Source organism: Schistocerca cancellata, chromosome 3 (assembly GCF_023864275.1).
Source record: "Schistocerca cancellata isolate TAMUIC-IGC-003103 chromosome 3, iqSchCanc2.1, whole genome shotgun sequence".
NCBI lineage: Eukaryota > Metazoa > Arthropoda > Insecta > Orthoptera > Acrididae > Schistocerca > Schistocerca cancellata.
Window position 1 is genome coordinate 686,713,312 of NC_064628.1, and position 21,634 is coordinate 686,734,945.

Consider the following 21,634-nt stretch of genomic DNA (forward strand, 5'->3'; position numbering starts at 1 on the left):
ATTTCGCTGCTATAGATTAATTACAGGCCACACTGAACCTTCTGAGTAGCTGCCCTTTCATTATAACCCTCCAGTATCAAAAAAAATGGCTCTGAGCACTATGGGACTTAACTGCTGAGGTCATCAGTCCCCTAGAACTTAGAACTTCTTAAACCGAACTAACCTAAGGACTCCACACACATCCATGCCCGAGGCAGGATTCGAACCCTCCAGTATCTTAAGTCAACACTTTCTAAAGGACGATTGTGTGACTATCAACTTTAGAACTGAAAGCGAACTCTTGAAGTAAATAGATTTAGATTCTATTCTGAAAGATGGTACTGATCTGAAGGTAACAAAAATTTCAGTATACCGCTTTTATTAGAGGGAAGAATTTCCTACACTGAACACTGTAGAGATTATCAATGACTTTATTAGTAAAAGATTTCTTTTTCGTATCACATTCAAATTAGTGGTTTCCCTTTTCAGCTGCATACAAAGAAAATGTTACTGTGTTTATAAATTTTCAACTACTTTCATCGTAATTTTTCTGAAATTCAACAACTTACTGCAGGGTTTCCTTCACAAGTAAGTTTCGTAATTAATGTCTTATGTTTAACACTTCAGTAGAAAGTGAGATGATACTTTTTGTGTGTCCATTTTCACATAGAAATCGGGATGATTTGGAAACATAAAATTAAAATGTTAAATTATTAAACTAAAAAAAAAATGTTCATTCTTTCCACGTAGTTTAGAAGATAACACATTTTTATTTACGCAGGAATTATTTACTTCTGCTTAAACTAAAAGCTTTTGAAAATGTCAAGAATCGTCGTGATTGGAAGCAAATTGGAAGCAAATAATTCCTCCCTTAAATATTCATCACTTTGATAAGATTCAGAAACTTGTATCTGTTAAGGTGCGTTTACACTGCCATTTGTATCGGCACATGTATGAGATACATGTATATGCGACTTTGCGACATGTATCGCGACTTGTATGAGTTGAAAAGTATCAACCTCATACATGTATGAGCGTGCGTTTACACTGGTTGATATGTATCACTGTGCGATAGCTTTCGACGACGATTTGGAAGATTTCACATTTTTATGTGCCGGTACACTTGCTCTTTTGGAAGATGATAGGAAGAAAAGGCGGAGGAAGCGTAGATGGTGGCAGAGAGAGTTTCTCGCGAATTAACGCTAAAGGATGGCGCATATTTTAGAAATTATGTTAGGATGAGTATGGAGGATTTCCGCGGTTTGTTATCACTTGTGGCTCCTCTTGTGTCCAAAACCAACACAAACTTTCGGGAAGCGATTCCACCAGAGGATCAGTTGGCAGTAACACTCCGTTTTTTGGCCATTTGCATTGTCGCGCGATTGCTAATGCCAACGTCTCACACATGATTGTCGGCATCCGTTGTCAACATTATCACGCGAGGCCGCCGGAATAATAGCAAAAAATTGATATACGTGCCAGATGCATGAAAAAATTATAGAATGTATTACATACTCTGATATATATAAAACTTTTACCTTCACTTCTTGGAATAAAACTTGCACAATGGCCTCGCAAACACGAAGAATAATGTTGCATAAGGCACTTTTTGATGTTCTATGCAGACACATTAACGTCGAAACGATAGTCGGCACCTCCAAAACTCAAACAGCCGCCAAAGAGCCTGGTACTACGCATGCGCTAATCGTCAAAATAAGCGGCAGGCGACAAGACGACAGGAAATGATAGTACTGCGCATGCGCGAGTTCAAATGTCGCTCATACATGTCGCGTATATGGCCAAAAAGCGATATACAAAATGTATACAGACATGTATGAGCTCGAGGGTCCGCATACAAGTTCCGTGAATTTTTGTATGAGGTGATGTATGGCGACATGTCAAATTTACATGTCGCTCATACATGTCGCGATACATGTATCCCAGTGTAAACGTACCTTAACAGTGGAACACCTATGTAGTGCTTATTTCGACAAGAAAAATCAAGAGCCCAAGGAAAGACAACTAATTTCTGAGGAAGGCGAAGGGAGGAAGGATGGGCTTAAAAAGGACATGTGTGTGAAAAAATTTTCTCGAACCGACGCTGATTGCAGTCACTAGCACCGTCATAGTGTCAGAATGAAGTGCAAGAACTGGAGAGCTTGCAGAATGCATAGGCAGTGAGTCTTCGTTGCAGCGCTCCCCAAGGAGTAAACCGAAACTATCTCGTGCGGAGAGCGCTAGTAGTTCCAACAACTACCGCTAGATGACAGTGCGGTAGCGTTCAAATGCGAAGCGCGCAGACGAACGCTTCGATAGTCAAACTTTGTTCCGCCCGCAGTCGACTCCGCAGCCGACTACCGAACGCGTCGCGCAGACACCCGCGCGAGTGAATTCGAAAGTTTCGCACGTGTGCTCTACCTTTGAACTGTTTCGCGTAATATGCCACGCGTGTGATTGAACGTCGAACCTCCCACATGGAACGACAGTAGCCTGGAGCAGCGCCGTGCCCGGTGTCCGTGCAGCAGGTGGTTCCTCGCTGTAAGTACCCCCTGAGGGGGAGCGGCGGAAATAAGCAATTTGTCGCGCGCCCTCTGGTGGGGCGTGCATGCCTGCGGCGGTCCCCTTGTGCTTGCTTAAACGAAGTAGGACACGCTTGACTGTAGAGGCGTCCCTCTCTTTATGTAAGTCACAAGTTGTCATGCCAACAATACACTCCACTTTAAGACGACAATGGTGGGCGCTGGGATTGGTAAATGCATCGTTAATTTTCAATTACCTTACCGCTTTCCGTCTGAAATGTTCACCAGGCCACGACTGTAAGAGGTATAAAAGAGATAATTATTCATTTGCCTCAGTCTCTTGACTATGTGTTATTGTTGTATACAAAAAACATCCGCATATACACATTATCAGTCATGCAGAATCCTTCTGTATCCATCTCAAGATGAAGTTCTATGGATGCAGGTCGTAATAAGACGTGTGATAGACGCAATTTAATTTTATGTAAGGATGGAAAAATTTCATTCTGAAAAATTTAAACATTATTGTTTCCAGAACTTGGTTAGTACGTAGTAATCTACCACGAAAACAAATTTAGTCCTCAAATACAGCAGGTCTGTCATTCAAAGAATGATAGTTGATTTTTGGAAAGGCAGCAGTCAAAATATTTGGTCGAAGATGGCACTGTTATTTCGCCGTCTGTTCAATGTTTACTAACATGAAATATAACTATCGATGTTATTTTATCCATGTTGGATCTTGTGAATTCCGCGGCCGTTAGTGATGGTTGGTGAATAACGCAACCAGCCACAAATACTTTTTAAATGTTTTATTTTAATGCCATATTCTGTTTTCGGGCTACGATTCCCATCTTCAAATGACTAATATTTTTAATCGTGCAGATATTTTGACGACAGCATGTCGTCTGTTCGCACTCTGCACAACAATATTTGAGTATTTAGTGCCACTTTTTAAATTGTTTCATTAATAAAATATGCTAAAATGCACGTATTTATTTACGTATGATGCAAGCACTTTAGTGTATTTTTGTTAATGAAACAATTTAAAAAGTGGCACTAAATACTCAAATACTCTTCTGTAGTGTGGAATCTGACGACATCCTGTTGGCAAAAACATCTGTAACTAACAATATTAGCGATCTGAAGATGGGCATGGTATCCCGAAACCGATTAAAGCACTAAAATAAAACATTTAAAAAGTATTTGGGCTGGTTGCATCATTCACCAACAACTGTCGGTATTTTGAGTTGTCGAGAAGACCCTACAGTGCTGGAGATAGTGGCGATGTTGCTCCAACTCTTCACATTTACGCTCATTTTCTCAGTTTTGTTGTTTCTACAGTATCCACTTCTATTTTTTTAATTATTATCTTTTGAGATCCTATCTAAGTAAGATTTCTCTTCGGTGACTTCCGATATAGCCATATTTTCGAAGATATTAATAGAACATGCTTTCGTGTATGAGTGACTGTTTCTAAGCCGCACTGTAGGGCTGAAAATAACGGAAGAGGACAAAATTCATCCGTTTAGAGGTTGGTCACATTACTGTCATAGGACTAGCCGATTTGCCTAGACGCTGATAAAATATTCTCTACTCTTCTGCGAATGACCATCGAACGTTCACACAAGCCATTTATCGCAAATTATAGATGTGCTTCATCTGAGTAGCAATGTCTGATACCGCTGGCATTCTTTATTACTTTGTTACTAACAGAAATACTGTTTTTCTTCAATTCGAAGTGATAATGCAGCATACTTTCTCCACTGTTCTTGCGCCTGTCCATAACTCTTCTAATAGAATAATGTCATAGCATTATTACTAGGGCTACCATTTAGCCTCACCCTTGCTGAATTCATTCCGTCAGGACGCAGAGCAAACTAAGAGTGACATGATACACCCTTGTCGAGCACAATTTTTGTTTCAATACGTTCCCTCGCATGTCAGTTTAATTTTGTAATAATTGACTAGCAAGACTGTAAACTTTATTTTCTACATCCACTGTTTGCTAATGCCTCTATTTAACAGTTCTAGATATTTGAGCCTCTGTACTCTCTCACTGACGACATTACATAGCGTTAGTTAACAATCATAATAATACGATCCTGAAACATACATCCCTTTCTGTTATTGGCTAATATTGTTTACTTTTTTGCACTATTCTCTTGGCGTCTTTCGACTTTAGAACGCTGTAATTAATCCAGATTTCTTCGATTCAATGTTAGACGATCCACATTTTTAAAAAGTACAAGGCAACACATTTTAATGGTTTCAAAAGTAAACTTACAAGCCGTGCTGTGTCGTAGCACAGTTTTTGACAAACTGTTGGTTTGTACTCTTTTACACGAATATGGGCAACAAGCGCATTTTCTTTAGAAGTTGATAGGTTTTTCGAAACGCATCTCTAAATCTCCAATTACAATCGACAGAACTGCCAATGACTTTCCTTAACTTTGTTCATATTTACTGTATTTTTTTCCGACCACTAATTCCGTGTCGCGCACTCCCTGCAGTCGTAAAAGACCACTACGTCAGTTGGTCGTTCATTGAACTTATTATGCCACTCGGACCGCCGCCTACTTGGCAAGCGTCCCTCATCTGGCGCTTCCTGCAATTGTCACGCAGCATCGGAGGCTCCCTACGCTGGACAACTTGATTCAATTTCGACTAGGGCCCACCTGAACTGAAGACAACGTTCTGTGTCTGAGGTAAACCACGGTATTTTACGAGTCATGAAATAATGAGTACTGAAATAGTACACATTATGAAGTGCAAAAATTAATATGGACTATTCCTACACACAGAAGAGCGAGAAATGTCTCTGCAGCAATATTTCACTTACTTCAAGTAAAATAACGAGATATCTTCTTCGTGGATGCTTTAGCTGGACTCAAACGTTTGCCGCAGAACAATATTACACTGTATCTGTTTCAGATTCAAATTCATCTTCGGGCATCCATTCCGAGATGTTAGGCATTAATTAATTATACTTCTAGTGGTGGTCACAAAACATTTCGCGCTATTGGACCTCGCTGCCAGGTGTCTGCAAAAGGGCGAAAACAGGAAAAATTAGGATGTGATTTAGTCTTCTTTCCACAATAATATTTAGTTTTCATAGAGGAGAAATGTTTCATCATACTGTAGTACGAAACTTCCTGGCAGATTAAAACTCTGTGCTGGACTGAGACTCGAACTCGGGACCTTTGCCTTTTGCGGGCAAGTGCACTACCGTCGGAGCTACCCAAGCGCGAATCAGGTGCTACAGTCTGGAGCCGAGCGACCGCTACAGTGGCAGGTTCGAATCCTGCTTCGGGCATGGATGTGTGTGATGTCCTTAGGTTAGTTAGGGTTAATTAGTTCTAAGTTCTAGGCGACTGATGACTTCAGAAGTTAAGTCGCATAGTGCTCAGAGCCATTTGAACCATTTTTGAACGAATCAGGTCCCGTCTTCACAGCTTCAATTCTGCCAGTACCTCGTCTCATATCAGCGCACACTCCGCTGCAGAATGAAAATCTCATTCTGGAAACATCCCCCAGGCTGTGTCTAAGCCATGTCTCCGCAATAGCCTTTCTTCCAGGAGTGCTAGTTCTGCAAGGTACGCAGGAGAGCTTCTGCGAAATTTGGAAGGTAGGTGACGAGGTACTAGCAGAATTGAAGCTGTGAGGACGAGTCGTGAATCGTGCTTGGGTAGCTCAGACAGTAGAACACTTGCCCCGAAAGGCAGAGGTCCCGAGGTCGAGTCTCGGTCCGGCACACAGTTTTAATCTACCAGGAAGTTTCACATCAGCGCACACTCCGCGGGAGAGTGAAAATCTCATTCTGGAGAGTGTAGTATATTTTTCAGTTCATAATAACTGTTTTCAGCTTATCTCTCGTAAATGTTAATGCAAATTTTGTACGTAACACAAGATATGATTCCTATCACTCCGCGGCATACATGATTTGCGACTGACTGTTTCCATCGCATAGATTTCCTTCGTTATTGTCAGGTTTTGATATCTGGCTAACGCTTCTAATGTATGCGTGGAACACATTCACACCTCCTGCAACGTGTACACATCGTACGTAGACTTGTTCCATAGAATGAAAGGAAGCCCTTCACGGCTAGCATCAGACTAGTCTAATAACAACGCACCCCATTCCCGACGCCCCAGAGGGAAAAAAACTGTAAAATGGAAGTGACATGTTGCTGCCAGCGATGTATTAATTGTTCACGTTTTCTGTGGTCCCATCAGACAAGGATACAGAGAATGAAGGCATCTTGTTGATGTGCTACTAAAGGTAGGAGGTATGATCGGGCAAAATAAGCTACACAGCCCCTTGCCTTGCTAGTGACATAACCAAAGAAATAATAGCTCTAGGTTTGTTTACATTTTTCTTTATTTTACTTTTCGCATGACGCGTTTCGGGAAATGATTTCCATTTTCAAGTGCGTTTTTCGTGTGTGTTAAGCCATTTCTATTTATGTACACACAAAACATGCACCTGAAAATAGGAATCATTTCCCGAAACGCGTCGTGCGAAAAATAAAATAAACGAATCTATTGTTTCATAGTTGCAGGCTTTCAAAAACCATTTCTAATGGAGCAAATCAAAAGATAGCTCTATTTTGTTAGGAGAGGTAACTATGCTAAACTGTCTACTGTCACTATATTTAATGCATCGAAATTTTCGCAGCAGCGTCCTTGTACGAGAGTTTTCTCGGAGTTCAGATCGCACCAAATTCGGAGTTAAGACTTGAGCTTTCGAAGATAATTTTCTTCATCCAGAGATGACTGTTTGCTGGGAGAAAAGTCTGCCTGTTTTATACTGGCGACCAGACTTGTCAATCTTGTGCCCAGCGAAGTCGTCTATTGACGAAGAAGATGGTGATTATAAGGTTTTCAGTACGTCGTGTCTTGCAGCTCTCGTATATTGCAGAAAAGACGTGTCTGATTATTTACACCGAAGCTGCTAATTATTAATTGGCTTTACCTACTTTCGCAAGTGATGTGTTTTGCGTTTGGGATATAAACGGTCCAGTCATGTTAATGTTACCACCGCCTCTGTTCAACGTTAACGTGCAATAACAGCACTAGTTGTGGAGGGTGGGCCCTATATAAAGCGTGTCGGGGGGACGCGGGGAACAGTGCAGTCGTTGTCGTAACGCGAAACAGGAGCGATTTCGCTGACGACCAAAAGAGCATATTCCTGGGCTTTAGGGCCAAGGGCGGAAGGAATTACTAAACGGTTAAGTCTGTAAACTGTTCTCCTGCTACCTTGGTTGAAATATATTGTGCATTACACAATCGCGTTATGGGAAACCGGCACAGAGACGACTGTGGTGCAGCGCGGGCACAAGGATGAACGACAGCTGCGGAGATGTGTACGGGCGACTAGACTTGCAACTGTTGAGCAGTTGATCGCCCATATGAACCAAGAATCTACCGACAGTCTCTCCTCAACGACCTTTCAGCGAACGTAGATTCGTGTGTGTCTCTGCAGCAGGTGCGTGGTTCTTGCACCCATGCTGACTGCTGCTCATGAAACGTGTTTACTTAGCGAAAAGGCAGATTTAGGTGTGGATGGGGCCTTACTCAGTTACCGCTGGTTGCTCAGTTTTTTTTCTTTTTTAAATCATGTACACTTTATTTGGAACCAATTGCACATAAGGTTGACAATAAGGAACAATTATCAAATTTGATTGTAAAGACAATATCTAATTAAAAATTCTTTAGACAAATTGCATTTATGGCTGAAGGCCTTATCGACCAGAAATTGAAATTATTTGTCTGCTGAAGGCCCCAATAGTAATAACTCCATTAGATTCAAATGGCTCTAAGCACTATGGGACTCAACATCTCAGGTCATCAGTCCCCTAGAACTTAGAACTACTTAAACCTAATTAACCTAAAGACATCACACGCATCCATGCCCGAGGGAGGATTCGAACCAATGACCGTAGCAGCAGTGCGGTTCCGCACTTAACCGCCTAGAATCGCTCCAAAAGCATTTGACGGATGAAGCCCTAGATAGCAGATTCTTACTAAAATATTATTAAAAAATGACAATCATATTAAGACACAATACCTAATAAAAATTCTTTAGACCAATTTTATTCACGGCTGAAGACCTTACTGACAATCATCACAATCTGATAAAATCAGGAGAGAAGTGGGCCTCAGACAGTGCTCCAAGAATCGACCTGGGAAAGTCGCTCAATTTCGTAAACGATAATAATACAGGTAGCCAGGAGTTGTATTCACTTAACCGGATGGCAACTCAAACTAGTGACAGTTTAAATGCCGGCAAACACTCTTGCAACATCTGCCTAACGTCTAATAACCAACACAACGATGGAATAACCCAGGCAAGGCGGAATCGGCGGACAGCACTGCGCCTTCTGAACCCGGTGTTAGAACATACAGAAGCAGAAGGGACCACTACGACCAAAGTAGTAAAAAAGAAACAACATATCCGAACCACAATCAAGGATGCAGTCGAAATACACGCCTTATCGACAGCAGCGGCAAGGCGAGGAAAGGTACACTGCTGCGAAAATGCGCTAACCTCCAGGGTAGGTAACTGGGGCGTTGGCGGCCACTAGGCAGAAAAATACCGCTGGTTGAGCTTCATCAATACTCACAAGGAATTCAATGATTAATAATAAAAGATAGAGGATGGCTAATTAATTTTGCCAACACCAAACACTCCACTCGTTGCTCTTCGCCTCAGCGACCCTGCGAGCAACAATGCACGAACAAACAGCGTGATCTCAAAATAGTGGAGCTTTCACTACTGGGTTAATATTCACTCAACTCAAACGTCCTGGGTGCGGTGGAGAACCAGGTTGTCATTGTCTAAACTACAGCCCCTCGATCCTGTAGTGCCTGTGTCCTGCCAGCAGTCCCAGTATGTCCCCTCGCTGTCAGACCTCACTGCTGCTCCGTCCCAACCAAACTGCCCGACAACTCTGACCTGAAAGAACGCACTCTGGCTCTGAGCAATATGGGACTTAACATCTATGGTCATCAGTCCTCTAGAACTTGGAATTACTTAAACCTAACTAACCTAAGGACATCACACAACACCCAGTCATCACGAGGCAGAGAAAATCCCTGACCCCGCTGGGAATCGAACCCAGGAACCCGGGCGCGGGAAGCGAGAACGCTACCGCACGACCACGAGCTGTGGACAAGAACGCGCTGTTGGACCTCACTGCTGCTGCGTCCCAACCAAACTGCCCAACAACTCTGACCCAAAATAACACTTGACGTCCTTCCAAATGTAGTACCACAGTACTAGGTATCGATAACTGCTGCTGCTGCCACTCATAGACAGACAGTGCTAGCAAACGTAGTGGCGCCAGTAAACGAGACGCCACTATCCCTATCACACGATGCCAACCTACCAACGGCACCAACGCGAACCACAACACGGCTCAGTTCATTGGCAACGAAGGCTGGAATTTGAACGCCAGTACTGCAAACTGGACGTCTACCGAAGCGTCAGGTGGCCTTCTCAGGTGCATCACTTTTCATGCTCCATGGAACAGATGGCCGATGGCGTGTACGACATAGAACGTATGAAAGCGAACACCGTGGAACAATATTGTCAGAATGGTCTGAGCAGGAGGAGGCAGTGTTATGGTCTGGGGAATGTTTTAGTGGTTTTCCTTGGATGATCTCATCATTTTGGAATGCACAACGGTTCCACAAATGAACGCGTCTATCCTTTGGCACCATGTCAACACTTGCGAGTAATCTGTTTTTTCTTGGCTCGATGGCATCTACCAAAAGGACAATGCGACGTATCACACAGCTGGCAGTGTCATTACGTGGTTGGAAGAGCGCCAGCATGAGTTTACCGCACGCCCCTGACCGCCGAACTCGCAGGGTTTAAACCCATTCGAGAAGCTGTGGGACGAACTCTACCAGGCTGCTCGTGCCAAGGATTCTCAACTGAGTAACACAGGGTAGCCACGGCTTTGGATTCATCACGACTCTGCATCCCTGTCGGTGCCTTCCAGAACCTCACTGACTCTCTTCGCGCACGTCTTGCAGCGGTCCGCGGCGCTGTGGACAGTTCTATTTGTGTCCTCAAACTTTAGGTGTAATTCAGATCTTCATTATCCGGCATAATCTGTTCCACATGACAACGACATTTCATACACAAAGCAGAATTTCTTGTCGTTCGAATTCAATGTGTGTTTCACGCTGGTTTATTTACAATAACGCCTACGACAAATAAGCCACGAATCCGCGATATTCGGCGAGAAACACCGGAAAATGGCTAACCAGAATGCGGCGCCCGCGCACGGGAACACACTTTCAAACGGTTTTTAGGCTTTCCACGACGGAAAAGTCCGCCTCGATAGGTGAATGGTCAGCGTGATGGACTGCCCTCCTAAGGGCTCCGGGTTCGATTCCCGGGTGGGTTAGGGATTTTCTCCACTCAGGGAGTGGTTGTTGTGCTGTCTTCATAATCATTTCATCCCCATCCGGCGCGCAGGTCGACCTGCACCAAGGCGGCCGGACCTGCCCCGTACGGGGCCTCCCGGCCAATGACGCCAAACGCTCATTTCCATTTTTTTTGTGACGGAAAAGTAGCCTCATTGATCACGAAGGATCACTAACTCCAGATCTGCAGAATGGTAATCACTTCAAAACACTAACTCCGGTCCGGAGGACCAACTACTTCTCGCCTCAACATCACGAGTCTTGCTGTCGAACTAATCGACTTCACGAATTTCAAAACTGCTTCACGAAATTTTTTAACATTCAGTCCTTTAAGCCAATCAGGAGCAAATGTAGGCAGCCTCTTTGGGCATTCGCTGCTGCTGCTTACAGCGCTACTGTAAGGTGCTGACTCCGGCAAGATGTTAAGATTTTTTTCTGCAGCAAATGTTGGAAACATAGAACGTCAGGGGAATTACACTCCTTTAGGATGAGCCTAGTCTCTCTCTCCCACTGCCTATTTAGGAGGAGTAGGAAAAAACCATCTCAACTCCAGGATGAAAAATCATTCTCTCATAAACCGACCCTACCGTAGACAGTAGCCGCAGGAAGAGTACACTGTCGCGGCTATGAGATGTTACACAATACACTGCTCTGCTAAACTAAGGACGAGATAAAGTAACAATGTATTAACGATACGGCACAAAGGAATGAAATCGCAGGACATGTTGTCAGAGGTCTCCCAGTCATGCACAGAAAGCTGGACGCCACGGGGATTGAGGTCAGTGTACCTAAAGCACCAAATGGGGCTGGCCCCGCTACACGAGGCAGGTGAGGGAACGGGAAAAGACAGTCTGCGTACAACCAGCGGGCAGCTACGGTGCAGTGTGGTGGTGTCCTTCATTACAGCGTGGTCCAGAGGCAACATTAAGAGGACTTCGCATCGGGAAATTGGAAAGAGATCGAAATGTGAGGAGCGTAGCCCAGGAGTTTGGTATTGTTCACACCAGTGTTCTACGTGCGTGGGGAGCGTTCAGAACCACAACTCGCACTGCTGCAGGAAGAAGAGGGGATGGTTGCCGTGGTCTGTAATAGTAGCAGATGACTACTATAAGCAACAGGCAAACAGCGGCTGGAATTGCAACCGCTTTTAAGAGGACTGCAAGGCAAGTCACCTCACGTTCCAAACTCTACGGCGATTACATGGAGGTGGTCTCTTTCACGACGATAAGTCGTGTCAGAAAGATCACAATTCGCAGTATTAGACGGAAAGTTATCGGTTAAAACAGAAGTAATATCCGGCGTTCCCCAAGGAAGTGTTATAGGCCCTCCATTGTTCCTGAACTATATTAACGACATAGGAGACAATCTGAGTAGCCGTCTTGGATTGTTTGCGGATGATGCTGTCATTTACCGTCTTGTAAAGTCATCAGATGATCAAAACGACTTGCAAAATGATTTAGATGAGATATCTGTATGGTGCGAAAAGTGGCAATTGACACTGAATAAGGAAAAATTTGAAGTTATTCACATGAGTACTAAGAGAAATCAGCTAACTTTCGATTACGCGATAAGTCACACAAATCTGAAGACTGTAAATTCAACTAAGTACTTAGGGATTACAATTACTAATAACGTAAATTAGAACGATCCCATAGATAATATTGTGGGTAGAGCAAACCAAAGACTGCGATTCATTGGCACAACATTTAGAGGGTTCAACAGGTCTACTAAAGAGACTGATTACACCACGCTTGTCCACCCTATTCTGGAGTATTGCTGTGCGGTGTGGGATCCGCATCAGGTAGGACTGACGGATGATACTGAAAAAGTAAAAAGAAGGGCAGCTCGTTTTGTATTGTCGCGAAATAGGGGAGATACTGTGACAGACATGATACGTGAATTGGAGTGTCAATCATTTAAACAAAGGCGTTTTTCGTTGCGACGGGATCTTCTCATGAAATTACAATCACCAGTTTTCTCCTTATATTGCGAAAATAATTCTGTTGGCACCCACCTACATAGGGAGAAATGATCATCACGATAAAATAAGAGAAATCAGGGCTCGCAAAGTAAATTTAAGTGCTCGTTTTTCCCTTGTGCCGTTCGAGAGTGTAACGGTAGAGAGACAGCTCGAAGGTGGTTCATTGAACCCTCTGCCAGGCTCTTTATTGTATATAGCAGAGTAATCACGTAGATGTAGATGTAGATGTGTTTCCGTTGACAACCGCACACCGGCGACGTCGCTTACGATGCTGCCAGGAGCACAGAGAGGAAACAACGAGAAGTGGGGTCGCGTGCTGTTCCCGAATGAAAGCAAATTCAGCCTCAGTAGTGATTCTGTATGGCGAAAGCTGGGAACATGTAATACATCCTGGAGCTTGTGCAACGTGATTGTTTTCGTGGCCCAGGTGTTATGGTGTGGGAAGACTTTCATGTTGCTTGGGCGTACTGACCTTCAAATCTTCGAACACGGTACACGCATTGGTCAACCTTATTGTGACACCGTACTCCTTTCACGTGTATGTCTTTTCAGAGTTTCATTCAGTCCTGACTTCATTTTTGTGGATTACAATGTGCTACCTTATCGAACAGCGCAAGTGGAGTAACTCTTCGAACGAGAGGATACTCAGCGAATAGGCTGGTCTGCTCATTCTCCCGACTTAAATCCCATCGAGCACGTGTGGAATGCGTCGGGCAGGCTTACTGCACCACGTCCATATGTCCAAACTACAGCTGTCAATCGCCCTTGTGGAGGAATGGAACGCCCTGTCACAACTACTAACTAACTTCGTGGCCTGCATGGGAGCACGCTGCCGTCCGTGGTTATCACACACTTTAGAAGAACGTCCAGTAATGTCCGAGGACCATCATGAATCGCTGTAACTGCAGTGTAAATACTGTCTCGAATACAAGTGTCATTTCTGTTCCTCTCACAGCGCATTTCTTTCAGTTAATTTCAGCACTGTACTATAATATACTGTAGCAGTTCTTTCTATGTATGGCTGAAGTTTCATCGAGCTGTCTTACTTGGCACTAACACATCGTGCGAAAGCTATAGGGTCTGCAACTTTGCTTCCGCCGTTTTGCAGTAGACGGCATTAGTGGAAAGTAGTGGTGCAAGTCGTAGGTCGTAAGTGTCACACAGTAAGCTTAGGCATTTGAGAACATGTTGTTTGTTTTGGTCTTCAGTCCAGAGACCTGTTTGATGCAGCTCTCCATGCTACTCTATCCTGTCCAAGCTTCTTCATCTCCCAGTACTTACTGCATCCTACATCCTTCTGAATCTGTTTAGTGTATTCGTCTCTTGGTCTCCCTCTACGATTTTTACCCTCCACGCTGCCCTCCAATGCTAAATTGGTGATCCCTTGATGCCTCAGAATATGCCCGACAAACCGATCCCTTCTTATAGTCAAGTTGCGCCACAAATTTCTCTTCTCTCCAATTGTGTTCAGCACCTCCTCATTAGTTCTGTGATCTACCCATCTAATCTTCAGCATTCTTCTGTAGTACCACATTTCGAAAGCTTCTAAATCGTTCAAATGGCTCTGAGCACTATGGGACTTAACATCTATGGTCATCAGTCCCCTAGAACTTAGAACTACTTAAACCTAACTAACCTAAGGACAGCACACAACACCCAGCCATCACGAGGCAGAGAAAATCCCTGACCCCGCTGGGAATCGAACCCGGGAACCCGTGCATGGGAAGCGAGAACGCTACCGCACGACCACGAGATGCGGGCTTCGAAAGCTTCTGTTCTCTTCTTGTCTAAGCTATTTATCGTCCACGTTTCACTTCCATACATGGCTACACTCCATACAAATACTTTCAGAAACGACTTCCTGACACTTAAGTCTATACTCGATGTTAACAAATTTCTCTTCTTCAGAAACGCTTTCCTTGCCATTGCCAGTCTACATTTTATGAGAACATAACGCCATCAAAATATTAGTCGATTTTTGATGGCATCGTAAAGTTATTCTCGGCTGAATGCGTCAACTTACGAGCCCAATTCTCGACATCTGTGGGAGGTTTTAATTTCCATATGAAGAAATCTGCGGCTGATGCTCATAAAAAGCTGTGTAAGAACTACGATGAGACGCCTGTTAGTGACAGAACTTTGCAGAAAATGGTTTCCATGCTTCAAGAACGGTGATTTTGACGTTGAAGACCGGCATGGTTGTGAAAGAGAGAAAGCTACTGTTACCGAGGGGAAGCATCACAGGAGATCGTTATCGAAAGCAATTGATGTATTTAAGCCGATCACTGAAAGACAAACGGCCACATTACACCTATAGACATGAAAAGGTGATTTCGCAGCATGACAATGCTCAACCCCATGCCGCAAAACCCGCCAAAACATACGTGGAAACGTTTAAATGGGAAGTCCTACCCCACCCGCCGTATTCTCCAGACATTTTTCCCCTTGACGACCAGCTTTTTAGATCAATGGCACATGACCTGGATGCCAACCGCTTCCTGTCATATCGACAATTGCAAAATTAGATCGTTGCATGGATCTTCTCGAAAGACGCCCAGTTCTTCCGCCGCGGGATTCGTATGCTGCCCGAAAGATGGTAGGAAGTAGTGGCCAGCGATGGCCAATACGTTGAAACCTAATTTTTTTGTAAGATGCTCACAATAAAGCCTCGAACTTTGAGAAAAAACAGCAGAAGCAAAGTTGTAGCCCCAGTACTTTATTCCTTAAGTTTTGCACACCAATGTATAATAATGACGAGGCAATAAAAAGATTGCTCTCTGCAGATTATTTGAAGATGAATGAGGAGAAACCTATGACAAAGGAAGTATCGAGCTGTGAGTGTCCACCTACCAACGCCTGATTTGCGAACATGTTGCTGAAACACTGGTTCAGTATGTAATTAAAATGAAGCTTCTGTTGCGGCAACAAAGACTGCGCCAGAAATGTGATTCACTGTCATTACCGAAAGCGTTAAGACATTACTGCTGCAGGCTTTGAAGCTTTGTTTTGAGCACGCACCGCTGCGTACCGACGGAATGTGCTCACTTTCACTCGCTCGGGTGGGTGCTCTGTAGCTGTTCGTGCCAGGAGGGGAAACTCATTGACTCATCCTGCGAACCAGGCACAGCACGGTCGAACCAACTGGAGAGAGAAAGCACAACACTTTAACACGCCGATGTAAAGAGTAGCTGTCTAAGGACGCCACTTTGTAATAAACTTTTGAAGTTAAACTCTGTTTTGATTTTGCACCCTATGTTTCAAAAATTTCCATTACGAGGTACATTTCATGAGAAACTTTAACTGCCACTGTCCTACGCGATGAGATTAAATGCTGTAACTGAAGTCTGCAAGGGGAAGTTTGCAAGGGGAAACTACGGCCGTAATTTTTCCCGAGGGCATACAGCTTTACTGTATGATCTGAACACGTGAGGCAATACTGACCTTACGACTTATCTTAGAAGAAAGATTAAGGAAAGGCAAACCTACGTTTCTAGCATTTGTAGACTTAGAGAAAGCTTTTGACAATGTTGACTGGAATACTCTCTTTCAAATTCTAATGGTGGCAGGGGTAAAACACAGGGAGCGAAATGCTATTTACAATTTGTACAGAAACCAGATGGCAGTTATAAGAGTCGAGGGGCCTGAAAGGGAAGCAGCGGTTGGGAAGGGAGTGAGACGGGGTTGTAGCCTATCCCCGATGTTATTCAATCTGTATATTGAGCAAGCAGTAAAGGAAACAAAAGAAAAATTCGGAGTAGGTATTAAAATCCATGGAGAAGAAATAAAAACTTTGAGGTTCGCCGATGACATTGTAATTCTGTCAGAGACAGCAAAGGACTTGGAAGAGCAGTTGAACGGAATGGATGGTGTCTTGAAGGGAGGATATAAGATGAACATCAACAAAAGCAAAACGAGGATAATGGAATGTAGTCGAATTAAGTCGGGTGATGTTGAGGGTATTAGATTAGGAAATGAGACACTTAAAGTAGTAAAGGAGTTTTGCCATTTGGGGAGCAAAATAACTGCTGATGGTCGAAGTAGAGAGGATATAAAATGTAGGCTGGCAATGGCAAGGAAAGCGTTTGTGAAGAAGAGAAATTTGTTAACATCGAGTATAGATTTAAGTGTCAGGAAGTCATTTCTGAAAGTATTTGTATGGAGTGTAGCCATGTATAGAAGTGAAACATGGACGGTAAATAGTTTGGACAAGAAGAGAATAGAAGCTTTCGAAATGTGGTGCTACAGAAGTATGCTGAAGATTAGATGGGTAAATCACATAACTAATGAGGAAGTATTGAATAGGATTGGGGAGAAGAGAAGTTTGTGGTACAACTTGACCAGAAGAAGGGATCGGTTGGTAGGACATGTTCTGAGGCATCAAGGGATCACCAATTTGGTATTGGAGGGCAGCGTGGAGGGTAAAAATCGTAGGGGGAGACCAAGAGATGAATACACTAAGCAGATTCAGAAGGATTTAGGTTGCAGTAGGTACTGGGAGATGAAGAAGCTTGCACAGGATAGAGTAGCATGGAGAGCTGCATCAAATCAGTCTCGGCACTGAAGACCACAACAACAACAACAACTGAAGTCTTGCATTGAGGCGCAGCTCTTGTTAGGTCGACTCTATGTTGACCTCCGCGTGACGGTGCTGCAATGCTGAGAGGGGGAGGGCGTTTTCCATACGACGTTGCGGGTTGCAGCGGGCCCTCGCTAATGTGTGTGGTATAACTTCGCGTTACCAACTTTGGCGTGGCGCCGTAATCTTTGTGAGATATCACAGGGTACACGTCGCGTGACATCTAGTCAATTCTGCATTGTATAGAGGTATTCAGATAGTTTTGATGCCGGCCGGTGTGGCCGAGCGATTCTAGGCGCTTCAGTCTGGAACCGCGCCACCGCTACGGTCGCAGCTTCGAATCCTGCCTGCCTCGGGCGTGGATGTGTGTGATGTCCTTAGGTTAGTTAGGTTCACGTAGTTCTAAGTTCTAGGGGACTGATGACCTCAGATGTTCAGTTCCATAGTGCTCAGAGCCATTTGAACCATAGTTTTGATCAGGTATTTAGCAATGTTAATCTAACGAGTACTTTCAAATTTTTTTTATAAAATTTAAATATTCAGACAAACAGTTCAAAAAACTCTCCCATAGCACAAAGGAGTCGTATGTTCAAAAAGATGTATGTGCTGTTGTGCCAGAAAGGCAAGTGGAGGAGTTCGTGTAGGGGAATTGGTGTATCATTCCTCGACCTTTGCTTAAGGGGGGGACGCTCATGAAATTGGCCGACAATGTCAACTTCATTTTTTATTTATTGGTGGAGCTCATGGACAATAAATTCCCAAAATTTCAGTGATGAAATCACATGTATCCTAGACGTTGTCAAGCCCCTTACGGGTTTCTGGTCGATTCTGACGTCTAAAAATGTGTGTTCATGGCAAAACCCAGAATCCAAATGAGTCTCTGATTCACTCATATGGAAACGAAGCACTAAAACCTCATTTTCATCTGATACAGTTGTCAGAATTGCAACTTATGGTGCAGTTTTTGCATTTGAAGATGGGAACGTCGGAAGGATGAAAGTATTAGAGAGAATGGGCTTTAACATGGGAAATTTCACACTCGACATCTTGAGAAATATAGATTCTCTGCTGCTGAAAAGTCGGTTGAAGTCGTGGCAAAGGGAACAAGGCAGAAAACAAGAAACCAGAGGAAAAGCCTTGAAGGCAAAAAGGACCCTGAGTACAAATCTGGGAATTTCTGAAAAGGTGACAGAAAAAACGTTGCGTTGCATTTTAAATTGTATTTCCTGAAAATCTTTGTCAGGTACCTTTTTCTCAGAATCTATGAATGCTAGAATTATGAAATTTTATACACTTATTTCTATAAACTCAATAAATGTTGTCTCAAGAGTAAATTTTGAATTTCTGCGTGCAAGCTGAGGTATGCGGTAAAGTGCTTGGAATTTTGCATGAATTTTATAGTACAGAAATATAATTAAAAATTATTAAAATCCTCCTATTCGATATATTCAAAAGGATGTCAGGAAATAAATTGTAGCGTTTCCCCCCAGTCCTAAGGTGAGAGCCAAATGAGGTATTACTCAAAGGGGTGGCAAGAATTTGACAGTTTACAATTGGGCCAATTTAGAACAGTGGAACCGCTGCGACATAGAGGGGACCTTCATTGAGGACGGGTAACTTTACTTAAGAGAGCACAATGTAGTGCGTTACAGGATAATTTCCTGCTTTAACACAACAATTTATCTTATTGAATTCCACCTTATTTATTTTTACTTGCAGATCTGCGTGTTATTAGACCACTGAGTAGGCTGGCAGACATTGTTCGGAAAGGGAATCAGATCAGACCTGTGTAGCTTTAATCGCAAAATGCACACAGCACAGAAATGATCGGAATGAGTATCTCATGTGGGTTCAAACACTTAACTGAAAAGTAGTTAACGAAAGAACACTAATTATGTGCGAACAGTTCCCCGCCAACAGTCTATATTTGCCTGTAAGATGTAGAGAGAACAGCATAAGTGATTAAAAGATAAGGTAATGGCTTGAATTAATTAATAACGGAGCCGACACTGCAGATAGATTTAAATAGCCTCTATCACACAAATATAACGATATATCTACAAGACTTACGTCTGCTCAACTCGAGCTCCAACGAGAAAATAGTGATAGTACAGGACGAAGACAAAAGAACAGCGCTCTTTCCTTTATTCTCAGTGGCTTCTCATTCACCACTTTTACGACTTCTGGAAGTTTCGGTATGTTAAATGAAATCATTGAACATCTGTCAGAATCATAGTTCCTTTTATAACTACAGTTTTCCTTTTTTACACATCATTGATTATTATCTTTGAATACAGATCAAAATCGTAGTTCCTTTCATAGCCACATTACAATGCTCCTTTTTTTGCACATCATTAACTAGGGCAAAAAAAATGAAACGTTTTAAACTTACTGTTTACAAAGAGATCAAACAGAGCAAATTTTGTAGAAATCTCTTGAATAGTTCCTGAGAAAAAAGTACAGATACGAGGGTCACTCCAAAACAAATGCACACTATTTTATTTTAAATCCATCTTTTATTCTAGGTGTTTGAAAGTTTTACAGTGTGTAGATACATCCTTAAGGAACAATATTTTCATTTCTCTACATAATTTCCATCCCTCTCAACTGCCTTACGCCATCTTGGAACCAGCGCCTGTAAACCAGCACGATAAAATTCTGGACCAACCTGTTGGAGCAACTGTTTGGCAGCGTGCACAAGGGAGTCATCATCTTCAAACCTTGTTCCACGAAGAGAGTCTTTCAGTTTCCCAAAGAAATGATAGTCACATGGAGCCAGGTCAGGACTGTAAGGCGGGTGTTTCAGTGTTGTCCATCCGAGATTTGTGACCGCTTCCATGGTTTTTTGACTGACATGTGGCCGTGCATTGTCTTGCAACAGCAAAACATCCTGCTTTTGCCGATGTGGTCGAACACGACTTAGTCGAGCCTAAAGTTTGTTCATTGTTATCACATATGCATCAGAATTTATGGTGGTTCCACTTGGCATGATATCCACAAGCAAGAGTCCTTCGGAATCGAAAAACACCGTAGCCATAACTTTTCTAGCAGAAGGTATGGTTTGAATTCTTTTTCTTGGGTGGATTTTCATGATGCCACTCCATTGATTGCCTCTTCGTCTCTGGTGAAAAATTATGGAGTCATATTTCATCACCTGTCACAATTCTGCCAAGAAATTCATCTCCAACATTCTCGTACTGTTCCAAAAGTTCACTGCATACCGTTTTTCTTGTTTCTTTGTGAGCCACTGTCAACATCCTGGGAACCCACCTGGCACAAACCTTTTTTTAACGCCAACACTTTCAGCATTCTGCAAACACTTCCTTCGCCTATCCGAACGTAGCGTGACAATTCGTTCACTGTGATGCGTCTGTCAGCAGTCACCAAATCGTTAACTCTCTGCACATTGTCTGGAGTGTGTGCAGTAAGAGGCCTGCCGCTGCGAGGACAATCCTCAATATTGCCGTGCCCGCTTTCATCACGTAACCTGCTTGCCCACCGACAAACTGTACTGCGATCGACAGCAGCATCTCCATACACCTTTTTCAACCTCTTGTGGATGTTTCCCACTGTCTCATTTTCACAGCATACGAATTCTATGACAGCACGTTGCTTCTGACGAACGTCAAGTGTAGCAGCCAACTTGAAGACATGATGTGACGGCGCCACTCACGGGAACAGGTTGAACTAAATTTGAAAACAAGCTGGAAGGATGTATCTACACTATGTAAAACTTTCACACATGCAGAATGAAAACTGTATTTTTACAAAAGTAGTGTGTATTTCTTTTGGAGTGACCCTCGTATTATTTTTGAAAATAAAAGTCCGTAAAAAGTTACTATATATAGGAACTTTACAATATAGGTGTTAATTTCATATAAACCGTGGTACAAAATTTCACTGCCGTATCTTCAAAATTGTGGATTTGTTGTATCTCTGAAATAATGTGTTTTTCGTGAATGAACCTCTGAATTGTGGAGGTCGTGTTCGCCAGTACACGAGTATCGCTCGAACGACTACATGCGAAGTAAAGAAGATCACTTACATTACTATTTTTTTTTCTTTTATTCTGTATTTTAGCGTGATTCTCGACTGTGGTCCTGGGCTACAGGGCTTTCGTAACAGCTGAGCGGACCGTCCTCG

General features: G+C 43.1%; 1 protein-coding gene across 4 annotated transcripts in view; it reads left to right on the plus strand.

The window, feature by feature from the left end:
- The first annotated feature begins 2,322 nt into the window (after positions 1-2,322).
- Positions 2,323-21,634, plus strand: part of LOC126175669 (rab11 family-interacting protein 4) — a 954,952-nt gene continuing 935,640 nt past the window's right edge. For all 4 annotated transcript variants that reach the window (XM_049922582.1, XM_049922583.1, XM_049922585.1 and 1 more), the window contains exon 1: positions 2,323-2,517. The gene's annotated coding sequence lies outside the window, so the exon portion shown is untranslated. The remainder of the gene's footprint in view (positions 2,518-21,634) is intronic.